Here is an 18,986-nt window from a genome sequence, read left to right as displayed (position 1 = left end):
AAGGTGGTGCACAGGTCACATCGGACCAGGACGCTGATGAGTGAGTTTTTTCTGGGGCTGGAAGATAGCTGCAAGCGTTGTTCTAGGGGGCTGGCCAATCATGCGCGCGTGTCCTGGTCATGTCCTAAACTTGGAAGCGTCTGGGTCTCCTTCTCAACACAATGTCAGGAATTCTTTAAAAAAAAAATACACTTAGAGTATCCAATTCTATTTTTCCAATTAAGTGACAATTTAGCGTGGCCAATCCCTGCACAACATTTTGGGTTGTGGGAGTGAGACCCACGCAGACAATGTGTAAACTCCACAAGGACAGTGATCGAACCCGGGTCCTTGGTGCCGTGAGACAGCAGTGCTAACCACCGTGCCACCGTGCTACCCTTTACGTCAGGGATTCTTGGAATTGAGCTGTAACCTTGTCCGCTGGTGGGCATTTTCGGGATTTCGTACTCGCCGGAGCTGCAGACGGGTAAAGGCAGATGCACTCACCTTTGCCTCATTGTTAGCCCGGGGGCAGGTTCTGCTTGGGTGAAGACTCCGGTTCCACCCAGTCCCTCATCCCGGTTGAGTGACCTTATTGTGTTTTTGTATTTAGCGAAGGTCAAGTACATCATGAAGGATTAGAAGGGTTCTAGTCGAGATGGCTGCCATTAATTTCCTATTTTAAGGAGCTAGTCACTGTCAGCTGTTTTGGGGGGGGGGGGTGGTTAGTTAAGTTTTGTTCTCTATTTGAGGGGGTGTGATTGGGAAGGTGGTTATGTTTTGAGTTGTATTTGTTATGTGTCTTACTGTGTTATAATGAAAAGTTTTCTTAATAAAAATATTTTTAAAGGATAATAAATGGCTGAAGTGCACTATTTTTGTGAGAGAACCTACCCTACTACTAATGGTTTTTTCCTTAAGACATACTGATCTTTCAAAAAGAACAATTAAGGTAGACCTGTTCATTAAAAATAATGTACAATGTGTTCATATAAAATTACAGTAGATGCTGTTTTAATAATGTCATTAACACGTTTGAAATAATTTACGTGACAGAAACTTATGAAAACTTACCAATGCGTGCACCAAACATCGCCAAGAAATGAATTTAATCCCATTGTTGGTCCTCGATGTCAACAACTACATATGTTAATGAAGTAATGAAGAGAACAAGGCAAGAGATTTCCTGGATTTTTGCACAGTTGAGGGTGAGAGGAGGGAAAGGAGGAAGATCCACAGAAACCTTTGAGGAATGGCATAGATGGTCTATCACAGAAATGACCTGATTTTGAACCTCTGCGCAAATTCTCTCCTGATTGTTCCTGAGGGATGTTTAAAGAAATAGCATGATGTAACGAGATAAATATAAAAGTAAGGTGCAGGAGAGATAAAATACTATTATTGAAAAACATTTTTAGAGTACCAATTCATTTTATTTTCCCAATTAAGGGGCAATTTAGCATGACCAATCCACATAAAATTTATGCCGTCCTGACATAAAATATTATTGATTCATGGATTACAAGTGATCTATTTGAGGCAAAAATGTTTTCTGAACGAGTCTGCAGTTTTTTTTAAAACAGCCTTTTTAAGCTTTAGTGTGCAATGTGTGAAGCACTTTTTTTTTATCACTGCACTGTTATAAATACTTTGGGAAGTACACGTTTTTAAGCAGCACAAGTTTGTGTTAAATGCCTCGGATAGTATATTTCACGCTTGAGGTGATACAAGGTGAAAGAAGACATGCTAGGGTGATCAGCAGGAATTAGAACATGCCTGTAGACCTTGGGGAAACCAATGACTGTTGCAGAGCGTCGTCATCTGTAGCAAGTGGAACTTTGAATTTAAATGTTATATTACTTATTTATTTCAATTGGATGTTCTCAGCAGCTGTGGTAGTTGAAACTCTTTCATTAATATGTACCGGTTGTATACCTGCAGACCTTAGGAAACTAATGACTATCGCAGAACTTTGTCATCTGTAGCAAGTGGAACTTTGCTTTTAAATTTTACACTGCTTGATTATTTTATAATATGATCTCGGTGATTTTGGCAATTCACCTTCCTTCAGTAATATGCATCAGTCTGATAGAGGTCATGTAAAGGAGGCAAATCTTTGAAGGACAGATTCATGATCAAGTTGGGCATTGGCTTTTGGTTTTATAAACGTACTACATCTAGCTATGAGGCTGTGATGAACGGTATTAATAACTGCCGTAAACGGTACCTGACCTTTAATACCTTGCCCCTTTAAGAGGCTTGGAACCCTGGGGGACTCCGCCTCTGGCTACGCCCCCAGGAAACGGTATATAGGATAAGGCTCCATCTGGTGAGCACACTTCTCTCGGATGCTGTTCAGTTCTCTGTAGATTAAAGCCTTTTGATTACCGACCTCGCTCTCGCGTCGTAATTGAGGGTGCCTCAATTTAATCTACAGACATATCAAGATGGACAGCGTTCTAAAACCGGAGAAACTCAACCTGGACGCCAGGTCGCCAGAAGCCCCTGAAATGTTTAAATATTGGCTCCGGTGTTTCGAGGACTATCTGAACTCCTCAACGACTGATGTCGACAGCACTCGCAAGCTGCGTTTACTACATGGCCAGGTGTGCCACCGACTCTCCGTCGTGATCGAGAACGCTACGGCCTATGATGCGGCGGTCGAAATACTGAAGAAACGCTTCATAAAACCTACTAACAAGGTACACGCCAGACATTTGCTCTCAACCTGCAGCCAGCGTTCTGGGGAAACACTGGACCAGTTCGTGGAAAGACTCACTGCGCTCGCGAGGAACTGCGACCACAAAGCAGTGACGGCAGAAGACCACAGGAACTTGCATATTCGCGACGCCCTTGTGTCTGGTATCAGGTCCTCGTACATCCGGCAGCGGCTCCCAGAAGATGGGGCAAAGGATCTCCAGGGCACGTTAACGCTCGCCTCTTCTCTCGAAACGGCACACCGTAACCTCCGTACGTACTCCGTGGACCTTGCAAACCCCTCTCGATCCCCTCCAGACTCGGCCACGCTACAGGCCTGTGCCGCTCGGCGATCCGCCCACTCCGGGGGTTCCCCATGCTATTTCTGTGGGCAAGGTCAGCACCCACGTCAGCGTTGCCCGGTCCACTCCGCGATCTGCAATGACTGCGGGAAGAAAGGGCACTTCGCTAAAGTCTGCCTGGCTGGGCCCAAAGGCCACAAACAAAATCCCCACAAGGCCCAGAAATCAAGCTCCTGGTCTCACCGACCCCGCAACCCGACCTCCGACACGTCATCAACCTCGTGCAAGTCATGGCAGCGGCCATCTTGGCGGCGGCCATCTTCGAAACCCGACACGTTCGACCGGCGGCGGCGGCCATCTTGTGACTCCGGGTGGCCATTTTGTGAGTTCGACTCTGACGGCCTACAACTAGGAGCGATCACACTCAATCAATCGCGGCCAAAGCACCTGCGGAACTCGATGATGTGGGTTCAAGTCAACGGCCACGACACTCCCTGCCTATTCGACTCCGGGAGCACGGAGAGCTTTATCCATCTAGACACGGTAAGGCGCTGCTCCCTGTGCACCCACCCCGGCTCCCAAACTATCGCCCTCGCTTCGGGGTCCCACTCGGTACAAATCACGGGGTATTGTGTCGCTGACCTCGCAATTCAAGGCGCTGAATACATCCAATTTAAACTTTTCATCCTCCCTCGCCGCTGCTCCCCCCCGCTGCTTGGTCTGGACTTTCAGTGCAGCCACCGGAGCCTGACACTGAAGTTCAGTGGGCCCCTGCCCCCACTCACCGTCTGCAGCCTGGCGACACTCAAAGTTGCGCCACCCTCCCTCTTCGCGAACCTCACTCCCGACTGTAAGCCCGTCGCCACCAAGAGTCGCCGGTACAGTACCCAAGACATGACTTTCATCAAGTCAGAGGTTCAGCGGCTACTAAAAGAGGGGGTCATAGAGGCCAGCAACAGCCCTTGGAGGGCTCAAGTATTGGTAGTCCGCTCCGGGGAATAGCAGCGAATGGTCGTGGATTATAGCCAGACCATAAACCGTTTACGCAACTCGATGCGTATCCACTTCCCCGCATAGCAGAAATGGTGACCCAAATCGCCCAGTATCGGGTATTCTCCACAGTCGACCTTAAATCGGCCTATCGTCAACTCCTTATCCGCCCACAGGACCGCCCCTACACAGCTTTCGAAGCAGCCGGTCGGCTGTTTCACTTCCTCAGGGTCCCTTTTGGTGTCACAAACGGAGTCTCCGTTTTCCAGAGGGCAATGGATCATATGGTGGACCAGTACGGCTTACGGGCCACCTTCCCGTACTTGGACAACGTCACCATCTGCGGCCATGATCAGCAGGACCACAAAGCAAACCTGAGGAGGTTCCTCCAGACTGCCCGGGCCCTCAACCTCACGTACAACAAAGAGAAATGCGTGTTTCACACAACCCGGCTAGCCATCCTCGGCTACGTCGTGGAAAACGGGGTCCTAGGCCCAGACCCCGACCGCATGCGTCCCCTAAAGGAACTTTTACTTCCCCGTAGCCTCAAGGCACTCAAATGGTGCTTGGGCCTTTTCTCCTATTACGCCCAGTGGGTCCCCAGGTATGCGGACAAAGCCCGACCACTCATTAAGACCATGTTTTTTTCCCTGACGGCTGAGGCCCAGTCGGCTTTCAGCCGTATCAAGGCCGACATCAGCAAGGCTGCCATGCACGTGGTGGACGAAGCCATCCCCTTCCAAGTAGAAAGCGACGCATCAGACGTCGCCCTGGCTGCTACCCTCAACCTGGCGGGCGGACCAGTAGCGTTCTTCTCCCGAACCCTCAACGCCTTGGATATCCGGCACTCTGCAGTCGAGAAGGAGACACAAGCCATAGTGGAGGCCGTGCGACACTGGAGGAACTACCTAGCCGGTAGGAGGTTCACCCTCGTCACCGACCAACGGTCGGTCGCCTTTATGTTCGATAACGCGCAATGGGGCAAAATAAAGAATGACAAAATTCTGAGGTGGAGAATAGAGCTCTCCACCTATACGTACGATATTAAATATCGCCCGGGGAAGCTCAACGAGTCCCCAGATGCCCTGTCCCGCGGCACGTGCGCCAATGTGCAATTGGACCACCTGAGATCCATCCACGATGACCCTTGCCACCCGGGGGTCACCCAGCTTGCCCACTTCATCAAGTCCCGCAACCTACCCTACTCCACAGGGGAGGTCAAGGCCATGACTAAAGCATGCCAGATCTGTGCGGAATGCAAACCGCAATTCTATCGACCAGACAAGGCCCACCTGATAAAGGCCTCTGGGCCCTTTGAGCGACTAAGTGTGGAATTCAAAGGGCCCCTCCCATCCACCAACCGCAACATCTATTTCCTCACCGTCATCGATGAGTTCTCCCTCTTCCCTTTTGCTGTCCCCTGCCCCGATATGACCTCTGCCTCCGTGATCAAGTCACTGCGCAACATATTCACACTGTTTGGTTTCCCCACTTATATCCACAGCGACCGGGGTACATTGTTCATGAGCGATGAGTTGCGTCGGTACCTGCTCAGCTCGAGCAGAATGACGAAATATAACCCGCAGGGAAACGGGCAAGTGGAGAGGGAGAACGCGACAGTTTGGAAGGCTGTCCTCCTAGCCCTACGGTCAAGGAGTCTCCCAATCGCCCGCAGGCAGAAGGTCCTACCCGATGCCCTGCACTCCATTAGGTCACTCCTCTGTATGGCCGTGAATGAGACCCCTCACAATCGTTTGTTTGTCTTCCCCAGGAAGTCCACCTCTGGGGTCTCGCTTCCACCCTGGCTGACGACTCCGGGTCCAGTCCTACTCCGGAGACACGTGAGGAGCCATAAAATGGATCCAGTAGTCGAGAGGGTCCACCTGCTGCACGAAAACCCTCAATACGCCTACGTCGAGCACCCCGACGGCAGGCAGGATACCGTCTCCCTGCGAGACCTGGCATCCGCTGGCTCTCCCACCGACCCCACCGACTCTCCCACCGACCCCGACGTTTTCCCCACTGACCCCCCCCCCCTACCGACGCTCCCCGCCCCGCACCGACCGCCGTCTCCGACGGCGCCCCCCCATAGCGCCCTCTGCCCCCCAGCCGGCACCGATCACCCTAATCACCCCTGATACCCCCCCCCCCCCAAGGTGGGCAAAGGCTCAGTCAACCATGCTCCCGGATATACCACCATCGGAACCGACCGCATCCACAGAGGGGTTATTGGGTTACCGGGATAGGGTAGAAGTGAGGGCTTAAGTGAGTCGGTGCAGACTCGATGGGCCGAATGGCCTTCTTCTGCACTCTATGTTCTATGTTCTATATGCGCCCTGATGGAGATCAGCTCACCCCTAACCACCACCTTCAGCCCCTCCCAGACCACCCCCACCTGGACCTCCCCGTTATTGTTAATTTCTAGGTACCCCCCATACACCTCCGGACCCGCCCGCACACCTCCTTGTCCGACAGCAGCCCCACCTCTAACCGCCACATCGGACGTTGGTCCCTCCCCTCCCCCAACTCAAGGTCTACGCAATGCGGAGCATGAAATGACTATCGCACCTTCCACCCTCGGAATCAACGCCCTGCTCAAAACAAAAACGTCAATCCGGGAATAAGCCTTGTGGACATGGGAGAAGAACGAAAATTCCCTAACCCCCGGCCTCATGAATCTCCAAGGATCCACCCTTCCCATCTGAACCCCCTCAGCACTTTGGCCCACGCCTGCCTCCTACCCGTCCTGGACCGAGAGCGATCGAGTGCTGGGCCCAATATTAAACCCCCTGTCTCAAGGTCTGGAATCCGGCCCAACATACGCCATGTGAAGCCCGCATCATCCCAGTTCGGGGCGTACACATTGACCAGCACCACCCTCACCCTGGAGCTTATCTCTTACCATCACATTTCTGCCACAGCTATCCGCCACCACACTCGATGCCACAAACGACACTCTCTTCCCCACCAAAATCGCCACCCCCCAGATCTTTGCATCTAACCCCGAATGGAACACTTGCCCAACCCACCCCTTTCTCAATCTTACCTGATCCATCACCCTAAGGTGAGTCTCCTTGAGCATGGCCACATCCGCCCTCAGCCCCTTCAGATGCGCGACCACCCGGGCCCGCTTGACCGGCCCATTCAGACCCCTCACATTCCAGGCGACCAGCTGAATCGGGGGGGCTATTCACCCCCCCCCCCCCCCCCCCCCCCCCCCCCCCGCCCGCCGCCCATCAGCCATAGCTCTTCCGAGGCCAGCCACATGCCCACGTCCCCCGCACGGCCCGTTCCCCACAGTGGCAAATCTTCATCCCGACCCATCCTAAAGGCCTCAGTTCCCCTTCGGCCCTTCCAGCAGCAACCCGGTACCCCCCTCCCCCCCCACTACCCCCCTTCCCACCCTAGCTTGGGCCCCCCCTAGCTGCGTTGCTCCTCTCATTGTACTCCCATAAGTCAGCCGACTCCTGCTGACCCTGGCCGCTCCCGCCACGCCAATGACCCCCCCCCCCTCCTCAGTGTAACACTGCTCCTACCCTCCCGCTTTGGTAGCGCGGGAAAAAGCCCGCGCCACCCGCTCGGCCGGCCCCGCCCTCTCTGGCGCTGCTCCCTTTCCAGGACAAACTCCCCAGACCCCCCAACCCTCCCCCGAGACCCCATCCACCTTCACCGACCTTCAACCCCTCCCAACCCAACACCCTCCCCCCCCTTCCCCCGAGCCCGTCCGACGGGCATACAAAACATCCCACAAACTCCCTCAGAAACAAAGGAACAAGGAAGAAAATACCCAAAACACTATACAACAATCCCCGACCACACCTCAACCCTTAATCTGAATCCAGCTTTTTTGCCTGAATAAAGCCTCAGGCCTCCTCCGGGGAGTCAAAGTAATGATGACAGTCTTTATAGGTGACCCAAAGGCGCGCCGGCTGTAACGAGCCAAACTTCACCCCTCTCCTGTGCACCACTGCTTTCGACCGATTATAACCGGCCCTTTTCCTCGCCACATCCGCGCTCCAGTCCTGGTAGATTCGGACCTCCGCATTCTCCCACCTGCTGCTCTGCTCCTTCTTGGCCCACCTGAGCACACATTCTCGATCGACGAACCGGCGAAACCACACCAGCACTGCCCTTGGCGGCTCGCTGGGCTTGGGCTTCCTCACCAGCACCCGGGGGGACCCCACCAGCTCCAAGGGCCCTTGGAAGGACCCCGCTCCCATCAGCGAGTTCAGCATGGTGACCACATAGACCCCCAGGTCCGATCCCTCCGGGAGGCCCAGGATCCGCAGATTCTTCCGCCGCAAGCAGTTCTCCATTTCCTCCAGCCTCGCCTGCCATTTCTTGTGGAGCGCCTCGTGCGCCTCCACCTTCACCGCCAGGCCTAGGATTTAATCCTCGTTCTCTGAGGCCTTTTGCCGGATCTCACGGAGCTCCGCCCCCTGGGCCGTCTGGGTCGCCAGGAGCTTGTCTAATGAGGCCTTTAGCGGTTCCAGCAGCTCAGCCTGAAGCTCCCTGAAGCAGTGTTGGAGCAGCTCCTGCTGCACCTGCGGCCACTGCGTCCACGCTGCCGGTTCCCCGCCCACAGCCATCTTGGTCTTCCTCCCTCGCACCTTTCTCTGCTCCAGTGCCGATTTCTTTATCGCCCCGCTCCTGGTCCAGTCCATCCACCGGCAGGGAAGCATTGTTGATGCCTTCCCGCACCGGGAAAAGTCTGTCAAGTGCCGATACGGGCCCTAAAAAGAGCCCAAGAGTCCGATGATAGCGGGAGCCGCTGATCGTGCGGCTTAGCTCCGCATAGCCGCAACCGGAAGTCGACATCAGATCTTCTAGCAGACCTGAAAATGCATCAAGTATTTCTGTGTGCATGCTCATCAGTCTTCTCTTGTACTGCATTCTATCAAAGTCCTTATCTGAGTCCCCTACGGCAGAACCCATCTGAGACTATGTCCCCTGCATGGAGAGCTGACAGTTGTACCATCCTTTCAACTTAATTTGGCTATTGCCCAATTGAGCCCAGTGACTCACCAGTGCCTCTATATGCTACCCCGTAAAGTACATGGGGTGCCTCTAACGGTGGCTGAGAGTGTCAGATTCAGCTATGGTATTTCTTCTTCATCAGTCTCTTTCTCCTTTTGTACGTTATCTTCCCACACCAATGCTTAACCAGGTAGCAGTTCTTGTGTATCAGAAGGAATAAAAACAAGGTTCAGACTGGTGGTGCGGTTGGGGGGGGGGGGGGGGGGGGGCTGGTTGCCTGCTTGTGGTGTGTAGTCAATGGGGTATTGACTGGAAAGAATGTTAAACAGAGTGCAGAACAAACTCCTGATTGCACTATTGCCCATCTTGCAGTCCCATCCAAGACAGATTAATACCCCAAAGTTCTGAATTCCCACATGGCTGAAAGACACCTGAACTGCAAAGTTGTCACCCTCACCTGCTGGGCGCGCACCTCATATCCAGCGAACATTGCATTATAGTTGCTGGCATTTGTATCTACCAAGCAACTGATGCTTCAATCAACATGGGCACATAATTATTGAGCTATTGTGATTTCAATAAAGAGCACAGAGAGAGGCGAGACTTGAGGTGAGACGTCAATAAAGAGCAGAGAGAGAGGCGAGACTTCAATAAAGAAGAGAGAGAGAGGTGAGACTTCAATAAAGAAGAGAGAGAGGGAGAGGTGAGACTTCAATAAAGATCAAAGAGAGAGAGAGGTGAGACTTCAATAAAGAAGAGAGAGAGAGAGGTGAAACTTCAATAAAGAGCAGAGAAAGAAACAAGGCTTCAATAAAGAACAGAGAGAGGTGAGACTTCAATAAAGAGCGCAGAAAGTGTAGTGACCTCTGTATGTGCCTGTATATAAGGAGTTAATGTGTAATCAGTAGCACCACATGATCACTAGAGGGCCGGACCAACAGAGGTATAAAGGCAACCACATTAGTTCTCTCTCTCTCGGATGGACTGTGACCAGGACAGGAGGATCGGATTAGCTCAGATGGTTAGTGGAGTCAAGTGCAGTTACTTGTAGTTAGATCTTGTTAACCTTATCACTAGTATCAATGTTAAAGTAAAGAACTCACACAATTATTGTTACAGTTACTCAATAAACCTTTTGTTACTACTGGACGAGTTTGAGTCTACTTCATCGAGATTCAGAAGACCTCATCAGTAACCAAGGTTTGAGTAACACATATTACGCTCCGTAGTATATCAAGATAATACAGGAGTGTAATAAAAGAGAGAGGTGAGACTTCAATAAAGAGCAGAGGGAGAGAGAGGTGAAGCTTCAATAAAGAACAGAGAGAGAGGTGAGACGTCAATAACAAACAGAGAGAGAGAGAGGTGAGACTTCAATAAAGAGCAGAGGGAGAGAGAGGTGCGACTTCAATAAAGATTAGAGGGAGAGAGAGGTGAGACTTCAAAAAAGAGCAGAGGGAGAGAGAGGTGAGACTTCAATAAAGAGCAGAGGGAGAGAGAGGTGAGACTTCAATAAAGAACACAGAGAGAGGTGAAACTTCAATAACAAACAGAGAGAGAGAGGTGAGACTTCAATAAAGAGCGGAGAGAGAGGGAGGCAAGACTTCAATAAAGAGCAGAGAGATAGAGGTGTAGTAGTGGCAGCATCTAGAGGAGAGTGCAAGAGGAGAACTCTAGAACAGTCAGCAACACCTAGAGCTGGAGTAGGGGCTACAAAGGAGAGAGATGATTGGTAAATAATGGGTAAGTTGTTTTTCACCAACTTAAAGCTATGTTAAGGAAAGGTAAGAGTTCCAGCTTTTCAAAAAATAACTTAAATAATTCTTTGACTTGGAATAGAATTAATGCAACATTTTTTAATTGAAAGTATTACGGAGCTCAGACCCGTGTTTTGCCCAGCCTGCAGTATGTGGGAATTCCTAGAACCTCCGTGTAATCGGGATGATCACATTTGCAGGAAGTGACACCAGTTTAATCAGCTTGAGAGCCAGATTTCAGAGCTTGAGCATCGGTTGGAGGCATAGCGGTGCATGCGTGAGGCTGAGAGGATTGTGGATAGCACGTTTTTTAGATGTGGGCACCCCGCACCTTAAGTAAGTGCAGTCAGACAGGGAATGTGTGACCACCAGTCTGGAGGAGGGCAGGCAGGTAGTCAGGAAAGCCCCAGAGTGCATCTCGCTTGATAACTGTTTTTCTGTGTTGGAAAAGTAAGAGTGATGGTTCCTCTGGGGGGTGCAGCTACACCCAGACTCACAGCACTGTGGCTAGCTGGTTTAGGGGCTGGTTTAGCTCACTCAGCTAAATCGCTAGCTTTTAAAGCAGACCAAGCAGGCCAGCAGCACGGTTCGATTCCCGTACCAGCCACCCCGGACAGGCGCCGGAATGTGGCGACTAGGGGCTTTTCACAGTAACTTCATTGAAGCCTACTCGTGACAATAAGCGATTTTCATTCATTTTCATTTTTTTTCATTTCAGCTCAGCTGCACAAGAGGAGTAAGAGTGGAAGGGCAATAGAAGACTCAATAGTGAAGGCTGCAGATGGTGTTTCTGCAGCTGCAGACATGACTCCATGATGATGTGCTGCCTTCCCAGTGCCAGGATCAAGGATGTCACTGAACGGCTACAGGGTGTTTTGAAGGGGGAGGGTGAACAGCCTGAGGTCATGGTTCACATTGGTACCAAAGATGTGGGTAAAAAGAGGAATGAGTCCTACAGCAAGAATTTAAGGAACTAGGTAGCAGATTGAAAAGCAGGATCTCAAAGGATGTATTCTCTGGATCATTCCCAGTGTCACATGCCAGTGAGTATAGGAATAGGAGGATGAATGTGCGGCTGAAGCGATGGTGCAGGAGGAAGAGCTGTAGTTTCTGGATCATTGGGTCCATTTCTGGGGAAAGTGGGGTCTGTACAAGTCGGATGAGTTGCACCTGATTCAAAATGGGACCAATATCCTTGTGGGGAGGTTTGCTTGTGCTGCTGAGGGGGTGGGGGTTTGAACTAATTTGGCAGAGAGATAGATCACAGTGTGGAGGTACAGTAGGGGGTCATGTACAGCTAATAAATAGAAGAAAACCCAAGTCAGTCTGGAAGGCAGAGCAAAGATAGACATATTAAGCCACAAGGGGATGTGGCAGGGCTGGATGACATTTATTTTATTGCAAGGAGTCTTACGGGTAAGGCCGATGAACTGAGGGCATTGATGAACACATGGGAGTATGATATTATTGCTATCACAAAGACATGGCTGAGGGAGGGGCAGGACTGGCAGCTCAATATTCCGGGGTATAGAATCTTCAGTGTACATTAATGATCTAGATGGGAATGTGTGTGGTAAGATACGTAAGTTCCTAGATGACACAAACATCGGTGGTATGGTAAAGAGTGACGAGGAAAGCCTTGGACTACAGGGTTATATACTCAGGCTGGTCAGATGGGCAGAACAGTGGCACAATGATTAGCACTGCTGGAGGAATATTGGGATGCATGGCCATAGGTCCCTGAAGGCAGCAGGAGAGGTAGATAAAGTGGTTCAGAAGGCATACGGAATACTTCCCTTTATTAGTTGAGGCACAGAATATAGGAGCAGGGAGATTATGATGGAGCTGTGTAAAACACTCATTAGGCCACAGCTAGAGTATTGTGTGCAGTTCTGGTCACCACACAAGAGGAAGGATGTGATTGCACTATAAAGGGTGCAACGGAAATTCACCAGGATGTTGACTGGGCTGAAGTGTTTCAGCTATGGGGTTATGGTTAGGCTGGGGTTGTTTTCCTTAGAGCAGAGAAAGCTAAGACCTGATTGAGGTGTATAAAAGTATGAAGGGCATAGATAATGTCAATAGGAATAAACTTTTCCACTTGGCTGAGGGGTCAATAACCAGGGGGCATAGAGTTCAGGTAATGGGCAGAAGATTTTGAGTGGACTTGAGGAAAAGTGTTTTCACTCAGAGGGTGAACACATTGCCTGAAAGGGTGGCAGAGACGGGAACCCAAACAACAAGCGGCAGCACGGTAGCACAAGTGGATAGCACTGTGGCTTCACAGTGCCAGGGTCCCAGGTTCGATTTCCTGCTGGGTCACTGTGCGGAATCTGCAATTTCTCCCCGTGTCTGCGTGGGTTTCCTCCGGGTGCTCCGGTTTCCTTCCACAGTCCAAAGACCTGCAGGTTAGGTGGATTGGCCATGATAAATTGCCCTTAGTTAAAGGTTAGGAGGGGTTGTTGGGCTACAGGGATAGGATGGAAGTGAGGGCTTAAGTGGGTCGGTGCAGGCTCGATGAGCCGAATGGCCTCCTTCTGCACTGTATGTTCTATGTAATTAAGAAGCATTTAGATGAACACTTGAAATGCCACAGCAAACAAGGCTATGGATTAAGTGCTAGAAAATGGGATTCGAGTCGATAGGTGCTTGAAGGCCGGCACAGACACGATGGGCTGAAGGTCCTCTTTCTGTGCTGTAAACTCTATGACTCTATGTTATTTGAGACATTAAACAACTTGGCCAGAGCTCTGGAGGCATTTCACAGCCAATGTGTTTCACAGGTGCTCGTGCCAATTCCAAGCTTTGCCTTCAGGGCACTCTTGTGAAGAATTAGTCATTTGTCTCCTAAAAAAGCAAACCGCACCTTGAACTGTAGGTGTGCTCCCCAGATGAATTAAATGTTTCTATGGCAACAGAAAAGCAGGTTTCTACCCACTCAAGTCAATGGATAGAAAACTCAACAACTTATATCAATGCAGCATGACCAACAGGTGCAGAAAGTAACTACGAAAGCTAATGGAATGTTGACCTTCATAGGGAAGAGGTGAGAATGTAAAGAGGAGGCAAGTATGCCTCACAGAGCCTTATTCAGACCCCGTGACGAGTACTGTTTTCGATTTTAGGCACCAAAGCTCAAAAAGGTATACTGCCCTTAAAACGATCAGAGGGAATTCACCAGGTCAATGCCAGGGCTTCATGGGTTAAATTATCAGGACTGATTGTATTCGCTTGACTTGTGTTCCCTTGGATTTAGAAGGCTGAGGGATGACCTAATTTAATTGTGTCGGATGACATAAAGGAGTTTATAGCTTAGATACAGAGAAGCTGTTTCCTCTGGTGAGAGAATCCAGCACAAGGGGTTCGAAACTTAGAGCAAAGCCTCTTCGGGGTAAAATCAGGACGCAGTCTTGTACAGAAGAGCAGGAGGAAATCGGAAACTTCCTCTCCAGAAGGCTATAGACGCTGGGTCAATTGAAATGACCAAAACTAGGATTGAAAGAATTTATTCGCTCAGGTTATTAATGGTGGAAAAATGGAGCTCAGGCACAGATCAACTATGATATAATTGGATGGCTGAAATGGGCTCTGGGGACTAAATGGCAGACTTCATTTCCATTGTTTCTGGACTGGGTGCCTTGTTCAGTGCCTGATTGAGAGACCCGGTTTTAAGGGGGCATCCACTCAAACCCACTCCCCTGCCCTTTCTCCCTCCTGCTTTTCTCCTCCTGCTAGCTGGCTACTCTCTCTCCACAGCCCCATCCCTCCCTCACTCACACGTGGCTTGGGTGCATTACTGGCAGTAGCCTCCGCTTCCAACAATTGAGAGCTGCCAGCCTCTAATTGTAGGTGGGGGAGGGGGGAGGGGGGGGGGGGAGCAACTCTCAGGATGGGATTTCCGACCCCGGGGTTCTAAATCCCGGGAAGGACCACCTACGACAATAGCCTGGCGGAGACATCATTCTGCCTGGCCTTCCGCAGCAGAGGCAACGTGGAACTCCCGCCAGTGGGTGTTACCCACCCCCGTTCACTTGTTGCCAAAACTAAATTATGCCATGGAATTACAGTAAATATGGGAGAGGCAGGAAGGGGAGGGTAGTAGTTGTTGAACTAAACGGAGGCAGAGAGGAGAGAGCTGCAGGGGAATTGGAGATCAAGAGGAGAAGAGTGTTAGGGTGACAGAACTGGAGAGGACAACAGGCCAAGGCTACAGGACTGGAGTGATTGGATGACACATGTGGAGAGTCTTAGGTCAGACATTGTATATTGACAAATCTAAAATTGTCAGTGTCATAATATGCACCAGTATATCATGGTGCAGGCACATACTGATGGACATACTCTGGGACCAATCAGCATGCACAAGCACCGCAGCCAATCATCAGTTAGAATACATACACTAAAAAGGCAGAGGGCACCACGGTTCCTGCTCATTCTGGATGCTGCCTCTCAGAAGCACAAGAGCTCATCACGTTTAGCACAGACTTACACCACGTGCTGAGAGATTCAACTGGTTCGGACAGGCTTAGGTCTCTTGTTAAACTAGCATTGTTTAAACCCACAGTTCTCGTATGTCGATTAGTTCATAGTTAGTTAATAAAATAGAGTTGAACCTTCCTCAGTGTTGGTGGCATATGTTAACCTCGCAAGTCTACATTATCCAACACTTCAGTCAGTTTAAAGTAGCGACTCCAGGATAGATAAATACCAAGGCTGCAAATTCCCTCCTGTATGTTTCTCTCTGGATATGGCAGGAGTCCCTTCCTTAGAGCTAAATGCCTCCTACCTCTCAGGTCAATGATTCACAGAGTGAGGAATCATCGTCAAGAAACCTTATACTAACCATCCAGTGATATATTGCACAGACCGAACAAACAGCCGTCTCATTCAGCGAGATTGATATTGCACGCTTAGAATACTGACCTCTAATAAAGATGTTGTAAAGTATTGGCCGATAATGGAACCCAAAATATTCATGTGTTTGCTGAATGAGGAGTGTGCCTGCTTAGTCGAACACTTAATGTTCTTTATTTTATATTGGCTTGTAATATGCAGGATGATCTCATCTCACAACGAATAATCATCATTCTTAAGTTTTACATATTTATTTACTGTTATCGAATACTTGTGCAAGGGTTACCATTTAAACTCTGGCTGAGTGGTAGCATTATTGCCATTGAGTCAGAAGGCCACCCATTGAATGAACGAACCCAGAGATTTAGCCCGCACAATCTAAGATCAGCAAAATGAAGCAGACAAGCCAAATGCCCCTGTATATTAAAAGATGTCAAGAGGTGAAGGTGTTACATTCATGACCGCACATGTTTGCCGTAAACTTTAGAGGCTGTTTGACCTGAATTGCTTTTTAGTCGCACCATCTGACAACAGGAAAAGAGAAGGAAAACTTACCGAAAATAATTCTAACCATCAGAAATAAGACTGAATGATTCTATTACAAACAAAGTTGTTGACACCCAGTAAGGCAGACCAGCCGGACTAATCTTAGTTCCTCCCCCCGCCGCAGTTAGATGAGCTCAGATACGGGAAACAATGTCAAATCATTAGGCATGGGATGGGGTCCAAAAATACTGAATATCAATGAGAACTGCACTTATACTGTCAAGACAAGGACTATAGCAGTGATCTGAAAGGTAGCACCACATCCCGCAACAATCTGCTGATAACTACAGTCAGGATATTTTACATCCATAGATTATATTTACCTTCTCAATGGGGAATAGTTTCATTCATTTTGGTTAGGTAATGGACAGTGCCTTGTAATTCTACTGAACCATGGGCTAGATTCTCCGATTCTGGGACTGTCCCCATGCCGGTGTTTTACGCCAGAAAAAATGTCGTGAAACAGCCACCGATTCCCCATTTTGCTGGGGGGGGGGGGGTGGCAGGGTGGCAGCGTAGAGCACCTGGCTCTCGCTGCCAACATGCTCCAGAGAATTGGCAAGTCCGTGGCCGCGCATGCACACGGCGGCGGTTTGCAGCGGCTGCGCCGTGCTATACGGCTGCGGCCGCTCGCGGACCCGGCCTGCGAAATAGCCCCCCCTTCGGCCGGCTCGTGCACCCCGGACCACGCCCCCACAGTGCCCCCATCCCCGAATAATGTCTCCCTCTGCCCGCGGATTGGCTCTTCCCTGACTGTGGCGGCGCTGGACTGAGTCCGCAGCCGCCACACTGAGTTCCCGACGGATGAGACCATGGGAGACCCACATCGTCGGTGGGGGGGGCGGAGGATCAGGGGCGGGCCTCAGGCAATGCCCTGAGGCTGTCGATACGTGGCGCGGCGTACTCTCCGAGTACATCACTTTGGAGGGGGCGGAGCATTGCAAAAGTGGCGCCGCCCCCGATTTGCTCGGGAACTCGGATTCTCTGGCCGGTCGCCCAATGCGATTTCAGCGTTGGCGATTGGTGAATCCAGGGCAATGCCTCTTCATCCAACCTCATTTATTTTTCGGGTCTAGGTTGTAATAATGCACACACAATGGTGTAGAATTAAGGTTGGCCAGTTCTTTTCATAGGTAAATATTATGTATGACATAACACATAAACATATCAATGTTGTACTGTGATTTGCTCTTCTACATTTGGAATTGAATCTAGAGAAGACAGTGGTCTGGACTAATCTAATACTAGTTCCAGTACAATGTGTAACAGTAGTGCAATGTCCTCGAAAACCACTGCACTTTAGCGTTAACATGTTATGATGCCAATGATCAGCTAATCAATCACTGTGGATTTCTGTCCTCAGTTGAATCTGATGATGGAAACCCATTCTTTTCTGGTAGTACACTGTTCTCGTGGTAAACTAATAACATTTAAATCCAAATTATATTTTTGAAACAATAATTTTGAACATCAAACTTTACAGATTAGCATATCAAAAGGTCCTTTAAATAATTGTTTATTTTGTAACGTAGACGGCACTGAAATAGCAGAGTCCTCTTCAAGACAGTAAGCCAGACAAAGAGTTGGACTGAAGAGTAGAACAGTTAAGGTGCCTTTCACACTGGACAAGAACAGCTGATAGCAGACACGCTACTGTATTTGGAAATGAAAATGACTCAGCTCACAGCTAGCTGTGGTATTTCACACCCTTGAAAAATGTGGGTCCACAAATTAACTAACCCTATTGCAGGAAAGTAAACATATGGGGACTGATTTCACACGTTGCAACTCTCACGTTATTGAGTGTTCATCAGAGGTGGACCACCAGTAGCACAGCGATTAGTAAAAGTGCCCGGCTACAATATAAAAGGCAGTAAACCGAGGACACTCCCTGAAATAGGAACATGACAAACGAGTAAAGACACACCTTACCACTACTTTATTTTGTACGATGAGTACTTGCCTTACTTACCTTTAGGGGCAGCACGGTAGCATTGTGGATAGCACAATCGTTTCACAGCTCCAGGGTCCCAGGTTCAATTCCGGCTTGGGTCACTGTCTGTGCGGAGTCTGCACATCCTCCCCGTGTGTGCGTGGGTTTCCTCCGGGTGCTCCGGTTTCCTCCCACAGTCCAAAGATGTGCAGGTTAGGTGGATTGGCCATGATAAATTGCCCTTAGTGTCCAAAATTGCCCATAGTGTTGGGTGGGGTTACTGGGTTATGGGGATAGGGTGGAGTTGTTGATCTTGGGTAGGGTGCTCTTTCCAAGAACCGGTGCAGACTCGATGGGCTGAATGGCCTCCTTCTGCACTATAAATTCTATGATTCTATGTGAAAGGTGCAATCGAAAGAACAGTATAGTCCCAGTAGAGTCAGTCACCCCTGCCTAAGTGTCTCTTCAAGCTAAACCAGAAACTGAACAGTTGGTTTATGTCAGTTATTTACATGGATTTGTTGTGAGTAATGGCAGGTACCATCGGCCAATTCTCAATATGTCTCAGTACTGTTTTTACACAGATTTTCCAATTCTGTGTGGTAAAAGACAACTCAAAATGATTTGTAAACCCCACGGCCAAATATCTAAGTGAACACTGAAGGGCCATCCATCCTTCTGGACTAGAATATCATTTTGATCAATTATACTTTGAGAAATAAATTCACCGTGATTGATGAATGTTGCTGGTAGAACTGGGAGATTCCTTTCTTCAGGCACCAATTAAATTCTATGTCCTATGGCAGAAGCGGAAGTTACCGACAGCATCAATGGTTCATAAAGGCGATTGAATCAGGGCTGCATGTTATGGGAGTTTTTGGATGAGACATATACATCATATCCTGATCTTCATTTAACTGGGGAAGTTAAACATTCAATCCATAATCTTCA

Source organism: Scyliorhinus canicula, chromosome 7, assembly GCF_902713615.1.
Source record: "Scyliorhinus canicula chromosome 7, sScyCan1.1, whole genome shotgun sequence".
Lineage (NCBI taxonomy): Eukaryota > Metazoa > Chordata > Chondrichthyes > Carcharhiniformes > Scyliorhinidae > Scyliorhinus > Scyliorhinus canicula.
Note: the sequence above shows the minus strand (reverse complement) of the source record.